The sequence below is a fragment of the Rhinolophus sinicus genome, chromosome 14 (genome assembly GCF_057876585.1).
Source record: "Rhinolophus sinicus isolate RSI-liver-muscle chromosome 14, RSI-T2T, whole genome shotgun sequence".
NCBI classification, from domain to species: domain Eukaryota; kingdom Metazoa; phylum Chordata; class Mammalia; order Chiroptera; family Rhinolophidae; genus Rhinolophus; species Rhinolophus sinicus.
The window spans coordinates 16,278,080-16,300,123 of NC_142514.1; the positions used below are offsets into that span (position 1 = coordinate 16,278,080).

At 42.4% G+C, this 22,044-nt stretch overlaps 1 long non-coding RNA gene across 1 annotated transcript; it reads left to right on the forward strand.

Annotated features, from left to right (window-relative positions):
• Positions 1-346: 346 nt before the first annotated feature.
• On the forward strand, positions 347-16,531 carry LOC148755461 (uncharacterized). The gene is made up of 3 exons (XR_016018566.1): positions 347-674; positions 8,700-8,927; positions 10,890-16,531. It is a non-coding gene; the product is annotated as an uncharacterized LOC148755461 (long non-coding RNA).
• Positions 16,532-22,044: the final 5,513 nt, after the last annotated feature.

Consider the following 22,044-nt stretch of genomic DNA (forward strand, 5'->3'; position numbering starts at 1 on the left):
AAAAATGAAAAAAAAGAAGAAGGAAGATTTTGCCCCCACAATAGAGTTGCCAGATTCAGCAAGTAAAAATGTAGGATAGCGATATTTGAGACACGCATATAATATCTTAAAAACGTATTTGTTGTTTATCTGAGATTGAAATTTAACTGGACATTTTATATTTTACCTGGCAACCCTACCCACAGCAGACATTTGGCAATGTCTGAAGATGTCATAACTTGGAGGGTATTCTATTAACATCTATTGGGTAGAAATCAAGAATTCTGCAAAGCATCCGACAGTGCACGGAACACAGGTTAAATATTAATAGTGCCCAGGTTGAGAAAGGGCTCTAGACTGGCCCAGGTCCCTTCAGAGCAAACCCCATTCTGAGGGCGCCTTTCATTTGACAATTAGGCCCTTGGGGACGGCATAGTGACAGTTTTCACTCTTGTGCCTCTCCCAAGAACGAGTAATTGACAGCAAGGAATGGGACAGAGAGCCCGTGGTGCCAAGAAAGAAGAAAAGGAGACAGGAGGTAGCTGGGGAACGGAGGTCATCTGCAACCCACATCAGACTTTTGTCTGCTCTGGAGTTGGAGAACAGCCGGGGTGAGCTGGCAAAGATCCAGCACACGCTTCCATGATTCTGAATCCTGGATCCCTGGCTTTGAGGAAGTCCTACCATGAAGAAGGGTGAGCTACCCCAAAGCCTGGGCCTCCATTGCAGCCCAAAGTGTGTAATGACAGTCTGAATGCATGCGTGCATGCATGAATGAATGAATGAATGAATGAAGACAAGAAAGAAGCTACTTGAAGGCGAAGGTGGAAAGAACACTGGGAATCTGGGTTCTAGTGTTGTTTCTGCCACTGCCTGGCTGTGTGATAAGTTACCCTCTTCTCTGTGGCCTCAATTTCCCTATTCTTAAAATGAGGAAGTTGGAGATCCTAGGTGCTTCTGGAACTTCCAAATGCATTGGCATCACAGGAAGCCTTGTCAAAACACAGATTGCTGCCCCCCTTCCCCCCCAAGTTTCTAACTGAAGTATTCCAGGGTGAGGCCTAAGAATCTGCATTTTTAACGAGTTCCCAGCGATGCTATTGATCCTTGGACACACCTCGGGTAGCACTGGACGAGATGATGGATTAAGAGCCCTTCATGTTCTGTCGGTCCAGGATCTGCAATTCCCCTGGGTACCCTGGGCAGGGCTGATGGGACCCACACAGGAAGTCTGTTCTCTTTTTCCTCAGGGAGGGCTAGGTGCATTTGTACCGGAAGGTCCAGGAGCTGGTTTTCTCAGTTCCTCCCGGTCAGCGGGCCTCACCAGGCCTTATACTGTGAAACACTGCCATCTACTGGATGCATCTGCTCCGTGCTGGGCCCAGAGCTTGGCCATATTTAGGGCCTGGTTGAAGGAGGAACCTTCCTGGATGTTATCTTTCCTATCAGACCCCTGGGAAGCAGCCTTTGTAATGTCTGGGCCATCTGAACCCTTCAGAAGAATCAGTTGCCAATATAGATACTAGCACTTGAATTAACCTGGGAAGATGAAAAGGAAATACTCCTTCAAGCATTTTAAAAACCTGACGTACTGTTAATTTACTACATGCAAATGTTGGTGGTGATATTTATTTGGAAGAGAATTTGTGCACCTTTACAATTTTTTACTACGGTCACCCGTTTTAGGTGGTTCCACACAGCATGTTTATTAAAACATGGTGAATCACCAAATTAAGCAAAAACAAAAAAGAAACCCATAGCAACGCCGGCAAGCCTGTGATGAGACAGACACTCTTATTCACTTAATGGGAGTTGTTAAACAAAAAAGTTAACTTCCAGAGCTGAAAGTCTTTTTAAAAGAAAGGGCTTATTGCTAGCCAGAAAAAGGGACCAGGTCCTGAGGCAGCAGCAGCAGCAGTGCCAGGTAGAAAGTAACCATATCCACCATCTTGGGGTTGATGGGCTTATTTTATACATCAAGTAAGTGGTAGAGAGAAAGGTGTAAGTCATTTTGAAAGAATTTACATTGGCTTAAGATCATGGGTTTGGGAGAAAAGGAAGCAGGGCTAGTTTCGGGATAGGTGCAGAATCTGCAGAAAGGAAGAAGTGTGTCTGCGCCTTTGGATTAGTTGTGGGCAACAGCCCGGAAAGTTCATGCATCGTTCTTGCATATGCAGGATGCAATGGCTCCTGGGGTTCAGAGGCATCTGGCAGAATACTCTCTCTTGGATAATCGCGGAAATAACCACCTGGAAGTCAATTCAAAGTTCCAACACACGCTCAGGAGTGCAAGCAGTCTGGTTGGATTTTGCCCTGCAGTTGTTAACTGATTAACTTCTTCTTGTCTCTTCCTTCCATTCTCTGGCCTGCTGTAATTTAATTTAATTTAATTTAATTTAGGACATCTCAGAATTTTCTCCTTGTCAGAATGTAACCTGAAAGTGAACCGATACTAGATTCCCCAGGGTAGTGCAGTGGTGTGAGCGCAGTCTCTGGAATTGGCCTAGACCTAAGTTTTGATTCTGGCTTGGAGAGAATCTGTGTCACCTCCGTCACAGACAGCACTGTCTTTTTCTGCTTTCAATTTCTTCAGTTGGAAATGAGGAACTTGGAGATAGTCAGGGTACCTTCCTCAGAATCACCAGGAGAGCTTGTTCAAGTACAGAGATGCTCTCATTCGGCGGGTCGGAGGTGGGTCTGGATAGTCCACGTTTCCAATCAGCTCTCTTGTCCCCTATGTGAATAAGTCACTGAAGGGAACCAAAATTTTGCCACCCTGAAGCTGCCTTTTTGGGATATTGATTTTAAGCTGTTTATTAAGAAACAAACCTCAGAAAGAACCTTTGGGTCTCCCCACCTTTCCTGCCCAAGAGATTCAGACAGAGAAAGCTGCTTCAGGAAGGAAATCCTAGAATGCTGCCTTAGCCTAATTTGAATTAAGTACGATAAATAAGAGAACTTCAGGCAGGCGCCTGTTAGCTAGATACCCTCTTCCTCAAGTATTTGTAAATCACTCATTCTCATTTCTGAAATCTAATACCCCATTCCCCCTCTTTCCTCCTTTGTCCCAAATGTCTTCTATACCCAATTTGGCCTCACTGTCTTTGGAATTTTCATGCTTATGTGAATCCCCCACGCTCACGTATTAAAATTGGTTTTTCTTCTGCTAATCTGTCTCTGTTAATTTATTAGCCCAGCTAGAGGAACTTAGAAGGTGGGAGGAAAAGTTTTATTTTATTTTATTTTTTTAGCCACCACAATGCTTATGGGGCCCGTGGGACAGAGGGGCAGTTAAAGAGATAAATGAGAGAGTTGATCAATAGAATCCGAGTTTGGAGCCAAACTTTGGGCTCCAGTGCTCAGGCCAAGCACATGGGTATTTCAACCTGATCTTTGCCCTTGTGTTACAGCTCAGCTCCAGCAGTAAACAATCGAATCTATAAATAACATCGTGGGCAGGGGCTGAGGGCAGATCTGAGCCTGCCAGGTTCAGGGACCTGAGAGCATTTAAGAATATAGCCTAGGCTCTCACCATTGGGCACTGCAAGCAAAGACAGATAACATCCCCACTCCAAAACAGGACTGTGGCAGGCAGTTTCAGTAGCAGAAGGTTGGATTTGGATTTTCAAGCTGGGTTTTGGCCATGAGAAGCAACACAGACAGCACAGTGGTTAAGCATCTGAACAGCTTGGTCAAGGTTCTTAAATTCCTGAACCCCAGTTTTCCCTTGTACTAATACTAATATAGGATTCTGGCATCTAGTGACCGGAGATCTTGGTCTCACGTACCTGAAGAATGAGAACGCGGACTCGGAAGGAGACATAGAGCAACAAAGATTTTTATTAAAGCGAAAGTACAGCTCTCTTGCGAGAGGGGGTACACAAAACCGGGATGCCCACTGGCTAAGGCAAAAGGCTCTTACTTTTATACTTTCTCTTGCATATTTGGGGAAGGGAGTTGGTGCCTTCTGGTGGATTTTGTCTATCAAACTAGCTCTGTTTCTCCAGCCTAAAGGGATTTAGGAAATAACCCATTTATCCGTAGAGGAATGCTACATTGCCCTGGAGCGAATGAGTCATTCCAGATCCCAGAGTTCCAAGATATGGCTGCTTTTGTTTATTCTACCCTGTTTATTCTACTTCCCTGTTTACCTAACCACATTCTAACTAACCTATCTCCATACTACCTGCAATTAAATGCAAAAAATTGAAAGCCCCATATAAATGTCAGGGACAAGTGTAAACACAAGATAAATAAGACTTATAGAAACTGTCACTGACCAAGATTCTCTCCCTAACAGGAATGTAGATGGGTTCCTCTGTGCCCTTTTCAGCTAGGCCTTGAACTTGGCCTCGGTTCTGTCATAGGCCTGCCCAGGCCAGGCTTAGCAAAGAACACAGCTAAGTCGTCCCCTGATTAAGTCCTCATCCTCCACGTTTGATGTCTAAGTCCTTGACCTGCCTTAGCAGGAATCCTGTTAGGTTAGTTTAGCAAGAATCCCTCTACCGTTGCTGATGTCTCTTCTCAGTAACTTTCCATCCACAGACCCCCTTCATCCTGCTCTTTGGCTATAAACCCCCATCTGTCTTTGCCGTATCTAGAGTTGAACCATACCTCTCTCTCCCGTTGCAATATTCTTGAATAAAGTCTTCCTTACTGTTTTGACAAGCGTCAGAGTACTGTTAAGCATATTTAGGCCAGGAGCAGAAACCTTATCTTAAAAGCCATCTTGTCTTGATCCTGTCTCGCTTTATCTCCTAGGGCCTGTGATCAGGGGCCTGGGCGTCTGGAAGGCGAGCTGGGGTCAGGGTGTGGAGCTGGAGGGCTTGGTCATGCCCTAAAACCCTTTGTCAACAAAACCCCCCTGAAGCATTGAAGGGGAAACAGCCTCATTTACCCCCTCCTATAAAACTCCACACCCCTCTTTGTTCGGAGAGGTTATGGTCTTTTCCCTCTGCTCTAGCCTGAACGCCCACAGCTCAAACACGCCAAATAAATTCTAACAGACCAATCTTGGTCTCCCACAACTCATTCCTCTGGCTGTGCCTAACAAATATTTTTTCTTTAACATCCGCAATCTGAACAAAAAATTAAAAGTTAACTCAAGAGAAACCAAAGTCAGGCAGTAAATCCTACATTCCTGTTGTAAACTCCATTTGAACCCAGTACTTGGCACAAATGCCCAACCTACGGTAGGCCCTCAGTAAGTGTTTGTTGAATGAATACGCGGGTCCTTGGGATGGTGAAAGTAATAGGAGCCATCGTGTTTAAGAGCTGAGTTCCATCTGTTCCTTTAGCTCAGAAAGGTGGGATGGTTTGTACAGAAGGAGAACTGGGAGTCAGGAGATCGGTGTCCAGTCCCCAGTTCTGCCCTAGCTATGAGCCCCACTCCCCTCATCTGTGAAATGAACACATGGTAAGAGGTTTTCTTTTTTTTACTTCAATCCATGAAAAATTCATTTTACCTTATGAGTCAATATATTTATAACCTACATAGTACACATAAAATTGCAACATCAATTTGATTTAACAGTAATAATCCTTCTATATGGATATGCTCCTATTTTGTTCTCTCCTAATCTACTCTATTTCATTTTTTTTAAAGAAATGCTATTTGCAGCCAAAGAAATAATTTCTATCATCCACCAATAGGTCACGAACTGAAACTTGAAAAACACTTGTTAGACGGCCTTCTGTCAAGGCCTAGAATTCTAATCTGCTTGCATATTTCTGCCTCCACATCTTTGGTTATACCTGAACCTCTTCCTCCTGCTTGTCTATTTGATCTTGACTCCTTCGAGGCCTACCCAAATCCTTTCTTCTACAGGAATCTTCCCTTCTTTGCCACAAGTCTCACTTCTCAATCTTTTTTTTTCCCCCTTCAGTAGCCATATCTGTCAACTAGCTGGTAGGTATTTATTGTTGTGTCTGCTCTCTCGAGGGCAGTGAAAGAATTCATGAGTCAGGTAGAAATAAAGAAGGAAGATTTAGTAAAGTAAGAGAAGGGTCAGCTAGGCAGAGTCTGCTGGAAACTACTGCAAACTACTACTGGTCTAAGTTTTACATTTTCTAAACAGGATGTAAATTGCTTCGGCTTATAGGGGAATTTTCTATGGAGTTTGGCTTTGTCCCTTAGGGTGGGGAAAAGTGCAGTTAAGCTGGTTATCTTTGCATATGTTTTGTAGATTTAAGGTGTAGATTTAAGTTGGAGCTAGGAGTGGATCCTATACAGATGCAAAACCTCTCCCAAGTCACAGAGACTGTACTGGGCCTGGAGTAAACAGAACCTTTGAAACTGGTCTGCATAGTAAATGTACAGCAAGCAGAGCTAAAGAAAGCTTTCAAAAAGTCCCAAGCGAAATTACACTTATTAATTTGAATTATACCAGAGATCCAAATATCAAAATAGAAGAATTAGTGCCACCATTACAATCACGTCTTAACATTTGTCTTTTTGTGTGTCTAGAACTGTGCTTTGGACTATGGGGGAATCAAAAAGACTAAGACACATTCAAGGGCCAAGTGCTGAGTTGGAGTGGTCAGTAAGACACAGAGAACAAGGAACACAGAAAGAAAGCCTCGTGGAGGGAGGGGGAGGGGAGAACCTTCCAACCACTCCTCAACGGATTGAATTCAGAGAAGTGGAGGGAGGGCAAAGAGTGAGGGCTGAGGAGAAAATGAGCCCAAAGGCAGGGGAGGGGCAGGAAAAATGATCCCCTAAACAAAGAGGAGAGCGTGTCCAGGGAACCGGGTCAGAGGGAGGCCCTTCCTCCTGCCTGACTAGCTGGATTCCCCAGGATTGAGTAATCCTGGGGGGTTGGGTCAGCAGCTGCAGTTTCCACTCTGGGCAGATACCAAAATGTCCAACTGGCTGGACGCGCCTGACCCAGAGTTGGCTCAAGAGAAACTGTGGAGAGGTTTATCTTGAACCTTTCAGGAAAGAAAAGTTGACGGAACTATATTGCATGGTTTTATTTATTTATTTTAATTAAAGTATACTTGACACAATATTATATTAGTTTCAGGTGTATAACATAATAATTCAACATTTATAGACCTCATGACTGATCATGCAACGTCTAGTAACCCTCTGTCACCATACAAAGTTATTTCGATATTATTGACTATATTCCCTGTGCTGTACATTACATCCCCTATTGCATGGTTTTAAATCATAGACTGAGTGACGACAGAAAGTTTCTCCTTGACCAAACTCTTAACTCAGGCTGCACTGAGCTTTTCAATTAGGCTTCAACTTTCGGATTTCCTTGTTTTTCTCTGCATTGTCCAGTTGTAGCAAGAATCCTGCTAGGTTGGTTTGGCCAGGATCCCCCATCTTTGATATCTAATTATCCTCGATATCAAACCAGGCTCCTCATTCCCCCACCTCCCACAGGTGATGTCTGCCCATCGTGACCTGCCTTCAGCAAGAATCCTGTTAGGTCAGTTTAGCCAGAATTCCCCTTACTCTTGATGTTTCCTCTTAGTAGTTTTCCATCCTCTGACTTCCACCCTGCTGTTTGGCTATCAATTCCCACTTGCCCATGCTGTATTTGGAATTGAGTCCAATCTCTCTCTCACTGCAAAACCCCACTGCAATGGTCCCTACACCTATCATGATGGCCCCTCTTATACAAAGTCTTTCTTACCATCTTTAACAATTGTCATGAATAATTTTTTTCTTTAAAAATAGCTCACAGGACCCATGAGAAGACACAGGAAACAGTCAACAAGCAAAAGGTTATGGGGAATACCCAGACAGACGAGGAAGCAATGGTGGAGGCACGGTCGGATCAGGGGCCAGATTCTAGCTCTGCCTCATGCTGCCTGTGTGATCTTGGAAAAGTCTGAGCCTTAGCTGTCTCTGTAAAATTAGAGGCTGGGCTGGACCGTCCAGCTCTGACTTTCTGTAGGTACTTAGTAAATGTCCATTGAATAAATGAAAGGAAAATTGTAACAACTTCCACGTATTGAGCCTTCACTGTCTGCCAGGCACAGAACTAAAATTTTCACAACTATTTTCTCATCTAATCCTCCCAACAGTTAGCAATAGGAGTATATATCCATATTATATTACATGTGGAAATATAACATGGTATTCCCTAGGAAGGAGGTAGAAAGAGCTAGGTGCTTTGGGTAAGACCAGGTCCACCATTCTTTGTGCTCTGGACTCTAATCTTTAATTGGTCCTACAGGCCAAGGCAAATCTCCTCCTACCTCACCCCAGAATTTCCTGTCCCCTGCCTCGCTTTATGTTTCTTCAAAGCCTTATCACCTGACACCCACTATATATTTCACTTATTTATTCACTCATCTGTTTCTCCTCCCTAAAATATAAGCACCATAAGGGCAGGGATCTATGTCTGTTTTGGTCACTTCTACACCCCTGGTGCCTAGAACAGTGTTCCGTACATACTATGTGTTAATATTTGTTGAATGAATAAATGAATGGATAAAGTAGCTGAGCTTCAGAGAGACTAAATAAAGGAATTTACCCAATGTTATGCAGCCAGCAAGAGGCAGGGCTGAAATTCAAACCCAGGACCGGGACCGTGATACCCTTGGAGTTGATCCATTTAACCGTCTATTCCATAACTAGCTCATCCATTTAACAAATGTTTATTGAGATCCTAATTCCTGTTGGGCACTGTTCTAAGTGCTGGGGGTATAGCAGTGAACAAAACAGCAAAACCCTTGACCTCATGGTGTTTGCATTCTAGAACTCTCCCATCTGAAAGATGGTCCAGCATAGATGGTGAAGATGGCTACAAGCGCCGAGTGCTGACACTTTGGTTTCCTGCCCTTGGTAGATACGACTACTCGATCGAGGCCTTTATTCCTGCTGAGCCCAAATGCTGCTCACAATCCTCCTCAGTACAGCACTCCAGGCTGCCACTGTCCACTGGAGTTGACATCAAAATGAACCCTATTCGCCATGTGTGAAACAGGTGAGTCCACATGGGCATGAATTCCAACCTTGTGCTGTGTGGCCGGAACCTCTGGGACCACAAATGGAAGTCCCATGGCTGGCTCAGGACTTGAAGCTCCTTCCCACTGGCCTCAGACAGCATCCCTTATTCCGTTCCCCAGCCACTGACCTGCCTTGGGGAAATGGGGGGCAAGGAGGTTTGCCAAGGTGCAGACCGAAAGGCCCAGGTTATATGGAAGCTGGGAATGCAGCTTGTTGTAAGGAATGGCATAGGCGCTGGTCTGGGCAGTTTTGGGTTCAAATCATGACTTCTCTAACCCCATATGTGACTTTGGGAAATCACTGCCCCGTTCTGAGTCATAGTTTCCTCACTTATTAAATGGAGATAATGCATTTACTTCAAAGGGTTGATATGAAATTACGTGAAGTAATATATATAAAAGCCTAGCTCAGTGCTTGGCACATAGTAGGCATTCAACAAGTATTTGATGAGTGAACAAATGCATGCGTGAGTGATTGAATGAATGAGTCTTACAGCAGGGAAGGCAGACACAAAAAAAGCAAGTCTGGCAGATTGTATTTTCCAAATAGGACTTCAATAAAATCTCTGATCCTTATGACATCTTCTATTGAGAGGGGAGGTCTATGTCACCTTCCCCTTGAAATTAAGAAGACTTTTGTGGTTATTTCAACCAAAAGAGTATGTTAGAAGTGATGCTATGTGACCTTCGAAGCTAGGAATACTTGCTCTTGAAGTCCTCAGTTACCACGTAAGGAATCTGACTGCCCTGAGTTTGCCACGCTGTGAGGAGGCCCAAACTCGCCCATGGCGAGACCACAGGGAGAGGCTGGGAGAGACACCAAGACAGAGAGACACCCAGCCAGCTCCCAGCTGTTTCAGCTCCATCCATCATCCACCACCAGCAACCACGTGGGAGACCCCGTCAGACCACTCAGCTGGTCCTTCCTGAGTTCCTGACTCACAGAAAACTTGACAGACAATAAAATGATTGCTATTGATTTAAACCACTAAGTTTTTAGGTGATCAATTGCATAGGGACAGTAACTGGAACAGCAGGTAACTCAAATACCCTACAGTGAGGTGCATCATAGAAGTTTGTCGGGTCTGTTTGAAAACACGGAGGAAAGAGCCATTAAAAGTGCTTGACTGTGCTGCACGAAGAGAGAAAATGCACTAATGTAGTTAAGAGAAAACACCATCAGATTGAGTTGCGGTTGGAAATAATCTTTACATGAAGGCTTTCAGACACTGAAGCTCAAGAACAATTTCCATTCTCCACTGCCTTAGGAAACCTCCCTGGATTGCCACGCCCCCGCCCCCACCCCTTGTCCCGCCCCTTCTGAACTCCCACAGTTTTCAGGCTGTTGAGCAACAGAAAAAGCATTGAACTTGGAGTCTTGGGTTCAAGCCCTGCCCCACCACCTACTCGCTGAATAATTCTGGGCAAATCAGTTTGACTAGCTAAACCTCAGCCTCCTCATTTATAAAACAGAAATCCTGCAACTGCCAACATTTATTAAATGCTCTGTATGATAAGCCCTTTAAACTTCCCTTAATCCTCATGACTCCCCAATGAGACAGAATATTATTTCTTTACTAATGAGGAAACTGACGCAGAGATGTTAATTAACTCGCCCAAGTCTGGGCACAATGGGAGTGGCAGGGCTGCGATTCAAAACCAGGCTGTCGAGCTCGAGAGCTTGTGCCCTTATCATGGTGCTGACCCAGCAGGGTGGGGAGAAACTGAAGGAGCTTGTGAAAGTAAGTGAAAGAGCTTCTGTAAACCACAGTAGTGCTGTGTGCAAAGGTGGGGAAACCTTTTTATAGTGATCTGCAGCTGCCTTGTGGCGCTTGCTTGTTCTGCATTACAGTGCACACAGTTGCTTGTGTTTCTGGATCTACTGTCAAAACTCCCTAAAGGCAAGCCCCACATCTCATTTCACCTCTGTACCCACACAGCATCCAACCCAGCTCCAACGACTGAATGGCGGCTCCGAGAAAAATAAAATGTGGATGGAGTGGCTTCCCCTTTGAAGCTGAAGGACTAAGACAATTATATCTGCTCTATAATAATGTAATGAAAACAAGAACGCCTTTCAAAAATATGTTTGAGGGGCGGCCTGTTAGCTCAGTTGGTTAGAGCGCGGTGCTCTTAACAAGGTTGCCGTTTCGATTCCCCACATGGACCACTGTGAGCTGTGCCTTCCACAACCAGATTGAAACCACTACTTGAGTTGGAGCTGATGCGTCCTGGAAAAACACACTTAAATAAATAAAAGTTAAAACAACAACAAATGTTTGAAAACATTCTCAACATTCCCGAAACACTTCTAAACCAAGCTTTATATCCTGGGCTTGAAAACTCAACCCAACATTTTCTTTCTGAGAGTTTGCAGATGTGGTTACAAAAGAAGGGGAAAAAGTGAAGCAGAATCTTTATGACTCCATCAGAGTTCCCTGACACATTCCTCAGGGTGGGAGGGAGGCCTTCCATCAAAAGTGGCAGAATCTGACTGAGGAGGAGGTGCGGGTGAAGTTATTCGAAAGCAGAACTCACTCAGGCCAAGAGGTTCTGTGGAAATTTATTTTCACAAAGTTCTGTTGTGTGTGAACTGACCCAGAAACTCTGGGGAAGTTCTAGAGAAATTTGATGTCATGAGGCAGCTACCCATGAAATTAGGTCCAGAAGCTTCCCTTAAGCTGAGGTCCTTCTTATAGAAGCCTGGAGAATCTAAATAGTTTTCAGGGTAGTAAGAAGGGAAATTCTTCAATGTGTTTGTGTTAGTGGGTTTGTCTTTCCTTTTCCATAGTGAGTAGCAAACTTCCATAACAAGCTGACATTGAACCAAAATAGAAGGATTTCTCAAATTCATTTGACCGGGGCTAAATACAGCTGAAAGAGCTCATTGTTCTGTTCATGAACAGTCATCTGAGACTGTCACCAACCATAAATCTAAGTTCTAAATTATAATCACTAACATTTCACGTTCATCTGATATATTGAAGCAGCCAAGTGTGCATGGATAGTACAATGGGTAAAAACACAGCTTTGGAGCTGGACAAGCTGAGTTTGAATCCCAGCTCCATCATTTTGTAGTTGTGGAGCTATAGGTGAATAGTTTAATCTCCTTAAACTGCAATTCCCTCTATTACAAACTAGGTATAATTGTAGTTACAGGGGGCAGCCATATGGCTCAGTTGGTTAGAGCACGAGCTCTGAACAACAGGGTTGCCGGTTCAATTCCCGCATGGGATGGTGGGCTGCGCCCCCTGCAACTAAGATTGAAAATGGCGACTGGACTTGGAGCTGAGCTGCGCCCTCCACAACTCGACTGAAGGACAATGACTTGGAGCTGATAGGCCCTGGAGAAACACACTGTTCCCCAATATTCCCCAATTAAAAAAAAAAAAAGAAAGAAACCATTTAAAAAATAAATAAATAAGATAGTAGTGACAGATTCCCAGGGTTGTCAGGATTAAATGAGTACGTATACATATTGCTCACCATATTGCGTCCTCAATAAGTGTTAGCTATTGTGGGAGGCAGCCCATAAAATGACTCTCTGTAATCCCTGCTTCCTGGCATTCACACCTTTTGTGTAATCTCTTCTTCTTCTTTTTTTTTTTTTTAAGAAGGCTCATCTTACAGTGGTCCATGTGGGGATCAAACCGGCATCCTTGGTATTATCAGCACCACGCCCTAACCAACTGAGCGACCCAGCCACCCCTGTGTAATCTCTTCTTGATTGTGGTTTGGACTCAACACAACTAACTTCCAACAAACAGAATGTAGCAAAAGTGATGGGACGCTATGGACCCGTAATAGCCAAAACAATCTTGAAAACAGAAGAACAAAATTGAAGGTCTCATGCTTCAAAACTTATTACAGAACTACAGTAAACAAAGCAATGTGATACTGGGGGCGGCCGGTTAGCTCAGTTGGTTAGAGCGCGATGCTTGTAACACCAGGGTTGCTGGTTCACTCCCTGCATGGGCCAGTGTGAGCTGCGCCCTCCACAACTAGATTGAAACAACTACTTGACGTGGAGCTGATGGGTCCTGGAAAAACACACTTAAAATAAAAATAAAAGTTAAATAAGTAAATAAATATGTGTATTAACTTCTGAAACAAATAAACAAAAAAACAATGTGATACTGGTATAAAGATATTCAGATCAATGGAATAGAATAGAGAGCCCCCCAAAAAACCCTCACATATATGATCAAATGATTTTTGACAAAGGTGCCAAGACCATTCAATGGAGAAAGGACAATCTTCAACAAATGATTCTGGGAAAACTGGATATCCACATGCAAAAGAATGAAGTTGTATTCTCATCTTAAACCACATACAAAAATAACCTCAAATGATCAAAGACCTAAATGTAAGAGCTAAAGCTCTTAGAAGAAAAAACTTGGAACAAAAGCTTCACCACATTAGATTTGGCAATGATTTGTTGGATTATGACCAATTTTAAGTGTACAGTTTTAAGTGTACTGTGGCTATACCAAAGCCACAGACAACAAAAGAAAAAAATACGCAAATTGTAACTTCATGGAAACTAAAATCGTTTATGCATCAAAGGATACTATCAACAGAATGAAAAGGTAACCTACGGAATGGAAGAAAACATTTAGAAATTATATATCTGATACGGGATTAATATCCAGAATAAATAGATAACTAATTCCAAGCAACAACAACAAAAACCCAAGCCACTTAATTCAAAAATGGGCAAAGGACTTGAATAGACATTTCTCCAAAGAAGAATACAAATGGCCAATAAGCAGATGAAAAGATGCTCAATGTCACAAATCATTAGGGAAATGCCAGTCAAAACCACAATGAGCTACCTACCACCTCATACCCATTGGAATGGCTACTATTTAAAAAAATAGAAAATAACAAGTGTCGGCAAGGATGTGAAGAAATCAGAACCATGTGCACTGTTGATGGGAATGTAAATTGGTATAGCCACTGTGGAAAACATTATGGTGGTTCCTAAAAGTTAAAAATAGAATTACCATATGATCCAGCAATTCCACTTTGGGTGTATACCCAGAAGAATTTAAAGTGGGGTCTTGAACAGATATTTGTTATACCCATGTACATAGCAGCATTATTAAGAATAGCTAAAACATGGAAGCAACCCAAGTGTCCATTAACAAATGAATGGATAAGCAAAATGTGGTATATATCTACAATGGAATATTATTCAGCCTTAAAAAGGAAGGAAATTTTGACATCTGCTACAACATGGATGAAACTTGAGAACATTATGCTAAGTGAAATAAGCCAATCATTAAAAGATAAATACTGTATGATTCCACTTATATGAAGTTCCTTGAGTAGTCAGATTTGTAGAGACAGAAAATAGAATAGTGGTTACCTGGGGTTGTGGGGAGGGAGGAATGGGGAAGTTATTGTTTAATGAGCATAGAGTCTCAATTTTGCAAGAAGAAAAGTGTTCTTTAGATGGATGGTGGTTATGGTTACACAACAATATGAATGAACTTAATCACTGAACTGTACACTTAAAAATGGTTACACTGGCAAACCTCACATTAGGTGTATTTTAACACAATAAATAAATAAATTGAAAAAAAAAAAAAGAAGAAGCAAGATAATGAGGGATCTTCTTTTTCAACATACCATTACACTGGCTGAGGCTTGTCGCTGACATTTGTGGGACCTGGGACAAGGGCACAAAAGGAGACGATGAATGGAGACCCACATATCATGTCGAAATATTTACATGGGAGAAACTAACACACATTTAAATAAGAGACATTCTATCTTCCTTCCTGGTCAAATTTATATTCTTAAGGACAAAATCAACCACAAACCTTTATGCCATTTGGATAGTTAGTTACCCTTTGTTTCAAGGTCATGGGGTAAGAGATGTGGAGAAGCAGCTCCCAGGGCCTGAACATCTCCCAGCCATGAATGGACATTGAGGACTGTGACGTGCCAGCACTGAGTGCCGGAAGTGCCCATGTGTCCTTGTCATGCACAACAACCCACGTGGCCAGTCACTCAACTCCTACGACTGGCAGAATTAGGTTTATTTAGACATTCTGGTTTCCAGTCCTGTATTCATTCATTTTGAGAAAAGATGATAATTGCCTGGTTGTGTTTTCATTCTTAACAATTATTTTTTATAATTTGAATTTGAAAATTCATTTAAAATCTTATTCAATAAATTTATTTTATGTGTGGTTGTGATTGGGGTCATCTAAATTGTGGGGCCCAGAGCAAGGGTCTCTCTTGCCTGATATAGAAGGGAATGTATATGCTGAGATGCCCCTAAATACTAGTAGAAATGAAATGGAAATCAACTTAGGTGTCTAATAGTCCTGTGACAGCTATCTCTATCGGAAGGATCCTGGAACAGCCCTTATGTACCTTATGGGTACATAAGGGGAACACAAGTGCCACCAAATACTGTGGCACAGGGTCGTCTCTTGGGCAGCTCCTATCTGGTAAGACCTTGGCAAAACTAACACCTCAGCCTTTCCTTTCTTCCTTTCTTTTCAAGGGTAGGACACATAAGAGTTATAGGCTCTGTTCATAGGGGCTTTCCTTCGTACAAGCCCAGTAGAAACTCCCATTATGGCTGCCCACATGCCAATCCATTCTTTTGAATGAATGTATGCAGCTTATTCAATCAGCGTTATAAATTGGTTGAATAAATGCATGTATAGAAAAGGCATGGTCCCACATAGCTAAATCATGCATCCATATTATGGCTTTTAAAAATCAAGGCTTTTTAAGGAAAGTATGTTTTGTTATGGATAAATGTCAGAATATGTTGCCAAGTGGGGCCAGCCAAGTGGCTCAGGCGGTTAGAGCTCCCTGCTCCTACCTCTGAAGGCTGCCAGTTCGTTTCCCACATGGGCCAGTGGGCTCTCAACCACAAGGTTGCCAGTTGAATTCCTCGACTCCCGCAAGGGATGGTGGGCTCTGTCCCCTGCAAGTAAGATTGAACATGGCACCTTGAGCTGAGCTGTCACTGAGCTCCCGGATGGCTCAGTTGATTGGAGTGCGTCCTCTCAACCACAAGGTTGCTGACTCCTCTCAACCACAAGGTTTCGACTCCTGCAAGGGATGGTGGGCTGTGCCCCCTGCAACTAGCAATGGCAACTGGACCTGGAGCTGAGCTGTGCCCTCCACAACTAAGACTGAAAGGACAACAACTTGAAGCTGAATGGCACCCTCCACAACTAAGATTGAAAGGACAACAACTTGACTTGGAAAAAAGTCCTGGAAGTGCACACTGTTCCCCAATAAAGTCCTGTTCCCCTTCCCCAATAAAATCTAAAAAGAAAAATGATGTTGCCAAGTGAAAAAAACAGATTATAAAATAGTATAGTCAGTATTAAACCATTTTTATATATTAACAGCTGTATTACTTATTTATTTATGAGTAACAAATTATCCCAAAACTAAGTAGCTTAAAACACAAACATTTATTATCCCAGTTTCTGTAGGTCAGGAGTCTGGGTACAGTTTAGCTGAGTTCCCTGGCTCAGGATACCTCACAGGTATCCTTTTCTAGTTCCTTAAGTAGTACAATTAGTTTGTTTTGAGGTCTTTCTTATTTTTCCCCCCTTCTTCTGCCTCCCCACCCCCAACTCAGGTTCAAGCCATTTGTTTCTCAGTCTAGTTGTTAAGACACAGCTCCCTGGCCCATGCTGGTATTATAAGCCTTGCGCTCCCCCCATGGCTGAGGCAGTAACCAGTGACCTTGACGTTAGGAGCGCAGCGCTCTAACCGTATGAACCACCGGGCCGGCCCTCTTTCTTATTTTTTAATGTATTTATACTTATAGATTTCCTCATTAGCACTGATTTCACTGAATCCCATTAAGTTTTGGCATGTTGTGTTTTCATTTTCCTTCATCTCTAAGCATTTTCTAATTTCCCTGTGATATATTCTGTGACCCATTAGATTTTAAGGATTGTGTTGATTAATTTCTACAATTTTGTGAATTTTCCTGTTGTTTTTAATTTCTGACTTGATCCCGTTGTGGTCGGGAAAATGCTTTGAATAATCTGTATTTTAAAATCGATTGAGACTTAAATTGTGACCTAAAATATGGTCTGTCCCAGAGAATGTGCCATGCGCACTTGAGAGAAATTTGTATGCTGTTGTTGGGTAGAGTGTCTTGTATATGCCTCTTAGATCTGATTGGCTTATTGTGTTGTTCAAGTCCTCTATTTCCTTACTTACCTTCTGTCTGGTTGTTCTCTCCATTATTGAGAGTTGGGTATTGAAGTCTCCAACTAGTATTATAGAGATGTCTATTTATCTCTTTAATTCTATTAATTTTTGCTTCATATTAATATATTTGATGGTCTGTTATTGTGTATAAATTTTTTCTTCTTTTAAATCTGCTCAAGGTTGATACGTAGTTCTTCAAACAATGGAGGAAAATGTTGAGGCGGGGGTTGGTGGGTGGAGGGTGAGAAGGTAACCGTTTTGCTTATTCCTAGGCAGGGCTGGCGTTTGGCAAGGATGTTCCAGATGGCCCTATTGGTTGTCTAATGCTGATTAGTCAAATGTCGGATTGGATGGTGTCTGTGCTATACCAGTTGTTATTTTCATTTACCTTCCTTTCTTTGGGGGTAATAGAAGTCTGTGGTCCCTTTAAATTTTAAACTCAGTTTCAATTCAGTAATAAAAATTGGCCAGTCCAAGTAATAATCAGAATTCTGAACTTAATCGCAGCTTGCTAACTACAGTTCTTTACATCTCTGGTGTTGCAGTCGGGGAAGAGGGAAGTAAAGGAGAGCGAAGAAATTTCTGGAGCAGAACTCTTGTCAGACAGTCTCAAGTTTTCCTGGCTTGATGATATCTAATGCTGCCTCTTTCTCTCATGGGCACTTTTGGGGGTTCTTCAAGTCTTCATGAGTTCACCACACGCAATTTCTTCATGCAGGCAATGCTCTTCCTTAGGCTGGCTGCTACAGATGGTCCCTCAGCGTCTGCCTCTCAGCAGTGTCCTTTCATTTCAGGAACCACGCTTGTGGGCAGGATCCTTTTGAAAATAACCCCACATATGGGGGACTATAAATACTTTAGTGTTTCTGTGCTTCCTTTTGAAAAGGCATTAAAAATATATGTGACGTTTACTGGGCCAATGATAGCCTGGACTCAGAAGGGCGGCTACGTCCCATTCCAGAGCACTTCCTGGGAACATGGGCCCTGGAGACTATGCCAGTGTGGCAGAGTGGTTAAGAGCAGAGCTTTTGCTACCACACCGACCCAGGTGTGAGTTCTCTGTGTGTGACTTTAGGCAAATCACATAACCTCTCTCTCTGAGTCTCACTTTTCTCATCTGTTAAATGAGGATAATAATGCTAATAACCTTAGGAGGGTTGTGGTGAGAATTAAATAAGACGGTGCATTGAATTGCTTAGCACAGTGTCTTGCTCATAGTAAAGTGCTTAATACTGACTGCTATTATCTAATGAGGGGTACATTTGGAATATGCAAGAGATCATACCTTTGAATTGCACAAAGTAACAGTTAACACAAAATAAAATGAAGATATATGGGTTAAAGACAAGGTATAAAAATCCAGGCATCATGAACTAGAGTCAAGAGATCAGACTGTCCTTGGGCAAGTCACTTGACCTCCCTAGGCCTTGGAATCTGTGGGTTTAATGGAGACTTCCTGATGCCTGCTGTTCCCAAGAGTAGAAGTCATCCCATGGTGTCATTTAGGCCAAGCAGTTTTCATCATCTATTAAAACTATGTCAATCTGTATTGTTTTTTCTCCTGTGGCAAAACACAGGTCCTTGGGATTTGGAAGGTCCTTGGGATTTGGAAGACTCATGGTCTCTTCCCAAATCCATGCAATCAGCCAGAGGACAAATAATGGCCTGCCTGAGTCAGTGGAAAATTCTAGATGTTTGTAGCTGATGAACCACCAAATCAACAGCTGTGGAGGCTGGCGACTATGATGAATAAGTAGACGTTATTAGCATTACGTTCCCTTGAGGAATGAGCATATTTCTTAAAAGGCCCACATATAACATGTGATCTTTAAAAAACTTTAAAACATTCTTTCGACTGTTTCCCTTCTATGTAAATCCACCACTTTCTTATTAAAGACACCAATGTCAGAGAAGCAGCTGTAAATAGCAAGGAGAGAGAACGGTTTCCTCAAGCCAGAAGCCTGAGTCTTGACTCTTATCCTGACAATGGGGGCATAAATCAAAGTCTTGCCTATATATTCACCTTAGTAATTTCACCTCTAGGAATTTATGTAAAGGAAATTTATTCCACGAAATGAAGATTTATCTTTAAGGATATTCAGTTCAGCATGTAATAGCAAAAAATTGGAAACAAACAGTAGGGGGATGGTAAAATTAATGACAGATGGTCATAATATAAAATGCTGTTAACAATGATGTAGGTGTGTATATATTGAATTTAAAAAACGAAGAAAAAGCCAGGTAACATAAGTATACCATTTATTACCATTTTTATATATATTCCAAAAATGCTCAGTAATTGAGGGCTTTCTGTGTACCAGGCTTTGTTCTAAGTACTTCAAAGATGTTGACTTACTTAATCCTTACACAAACTCTTACGTATTATTATTATCCCCATTTTACAGATGAGGAAACTAAAGCACAGAGAGGTTAAAAACCTTGCCAAATCATATGATACTGAGTCACAGAGCTGAGATTTGACTCTGGACAGGTTTTGGAGTCTGTGCTCTTACCACTCCTACTACCTCTCAACATAGAAAAGAGACCAGAAGGACACACTCTCAAAATCTTAACAGTGTAGTTATCTCTGGGAGGTAAGATGTCGAGTAATTTTTATTTTATTTTTTGTTTATCTTCCTTTTCTACAGTTAATACATATTATTTATGTAACAAACGCCAATAAAAATGTTTAAGATAAAAGATTGTTGCTGCCGACTTGAACAAGTGTCTCTGAGCCTCAGTTTCTTCATCTGTAGAATGGCAATAATGCCTATTTTTGGTGCCAACGCCAAGACTGAGTGAGATAATGAATATGAAAGCACTTTGATAGTGTAGATTTCGATTATGTTAAAAATGCTGGGTGCTACAATACAATGTAATACAAAGGACAGAGTGAGAAAGCAGTAAGGCAAGAATGTCTATAGGAATTCAGACATTGTTGAACTGAGCACACACGGAATGGGAGCTTGAGTGGTTCCACATCTGATTTGATTCTCTTTAGAGCTTTCCATGATTTCTGAGCTGAGGATTGTGTGTTTCTTCTTCATGCCATGAGTGTGAGTACTTGGGAGACAGGTACTGTTATGATCTCCCACATAAGTGGGTGGCTCTCAGATTCTGTTATTTTTGGGGGGACGGGACATCTGTATTGGATGTCCCAGATTTCCTCTTATCAAGCCTGTTGCTAGTCTGAGCCTGTTTTGGTTGTTCTTCTCAAGGTTGCTGCTCATTTCTCTGTTCACACAGCTTCTGGCCTGAAGCACTAGACCGCAGACCTGGAGTGGGACAGGAAATGGACAGCCTGCATCAACAAATGGCAGAACTAACAGATTAGGTGACTAGCAACAAGCCTGATGGTAGAGCCTGGGAGTCAGCTTGTGTGATAGTTGTTAATCTAAGCAACTCTGTGTATGCAGGAGCTTGTTTCTTACTTTTTTTCTGTTGTTTGTTGGGTGTGATCACCTTCTTTGAGGATTACAGAGGACAGAGGGGGTCCCCTTCATACATACACCACCACATAGGGGGATTACCCTTAAGAAAACTTAGAGCAGTAGATCTCAACCAGAGCAAGACATGGGAATTAGCTGTGTAGGGGAAGCAAAACTATCTCTACCTTAGAAGGGTCTTCAGCTGCGCCTGAGAATTAAATTGACATAAAACATGAACAGGAACAAAGCATTCAAATTTATTTAATATAAATTGTAAGTGATGCAGTAGCTAGCCTTCGTAAGGAAATGAAGACCCAAAGAAGTGGCGAAGCCTAAATGCTTTTATACTAGATTGAACAAAGAGATACAATTGTGGAAAAAAAAGTTTATGGGGAGGCTACCGTGTTTCCCCAAAAATAAGACCTAGCCAGACAACCAGCTCTAATGCGTGTTTTGGAGCAAAAATTAATATAAGACCTGGTCTTACCAGGTCAATATAATAAATATAATATAATGTAATATAATATAATATAATATAATATAATATAATATAATATAAATATAATAAATATAATATAATATAATACTGGGTCTTATATTAATTTTTTTTTAATTTTTAAAACTTTTTAAATATATATTTTTTCCCTTCTTCTGCCTCCCCCCGCCACACTCAGGTTCAAGCCGTTGTTTCTCAGTCTAGTTGAAGGACACAGTTCCCTGGCCATGCTGGTATTATGAGCCTTGCGCTCCACCTGCCTGAGGTGATCGGTCGCTAGTCGTGGGTCGGTTGCTCATGGCAGTTTTCACCGGCTGCGGGCCGCTCACGCTGGCCGCCGGCCACTCATGGAAGCACACAGCAACCCACGGCAGCTCACAGCAGCCCACGGCACCTCATGCCGACCTCGGACTGCTCACGGCAGCCCAGCTCCAGGGAGAGCCGTTGTTCACAATCTTAGCTGTAGAGTGTGCAGCTCACTGGCCCATGTGGGAATCAAACCGGTGACCTCTGCGTTAGGAGCATGGTGCTCCGAATACCTGAGCCACTGGGCCAGCCCCTTATATTATTTTTTGCTCCAAAAGATGCATTAGAACTGATTGATTGTCCGGCTAAGTCTTATTTTCAGGAAAACATTAAAAGACGATAGTTATTTTGACAAGGTCTGTTTATACAGAATTCTCTCCACCTTGACCCTCATCTCTTCTGGTAAGAATGTTTCTTTCTTCCTGGTATAGGGAGGACATCTTTCACTCTCTCATGTTTTCAGGAAGAAATGGGGGTGGGGTGAGATGCCCTTCTTGCACCTGCTATTTCTCTAGTGACTTTAGCTCAAAATGATCCTTACGCCAAAGTGCCATGTTTTGAAGTGGCATATTCAGCTCCTCTTCAGCTGGAACTGGAACACCCAAGCATCCAGCCTCAAAGAATTTGATTTGGAGTGGGCGTTCATGCATCAGAACCCCT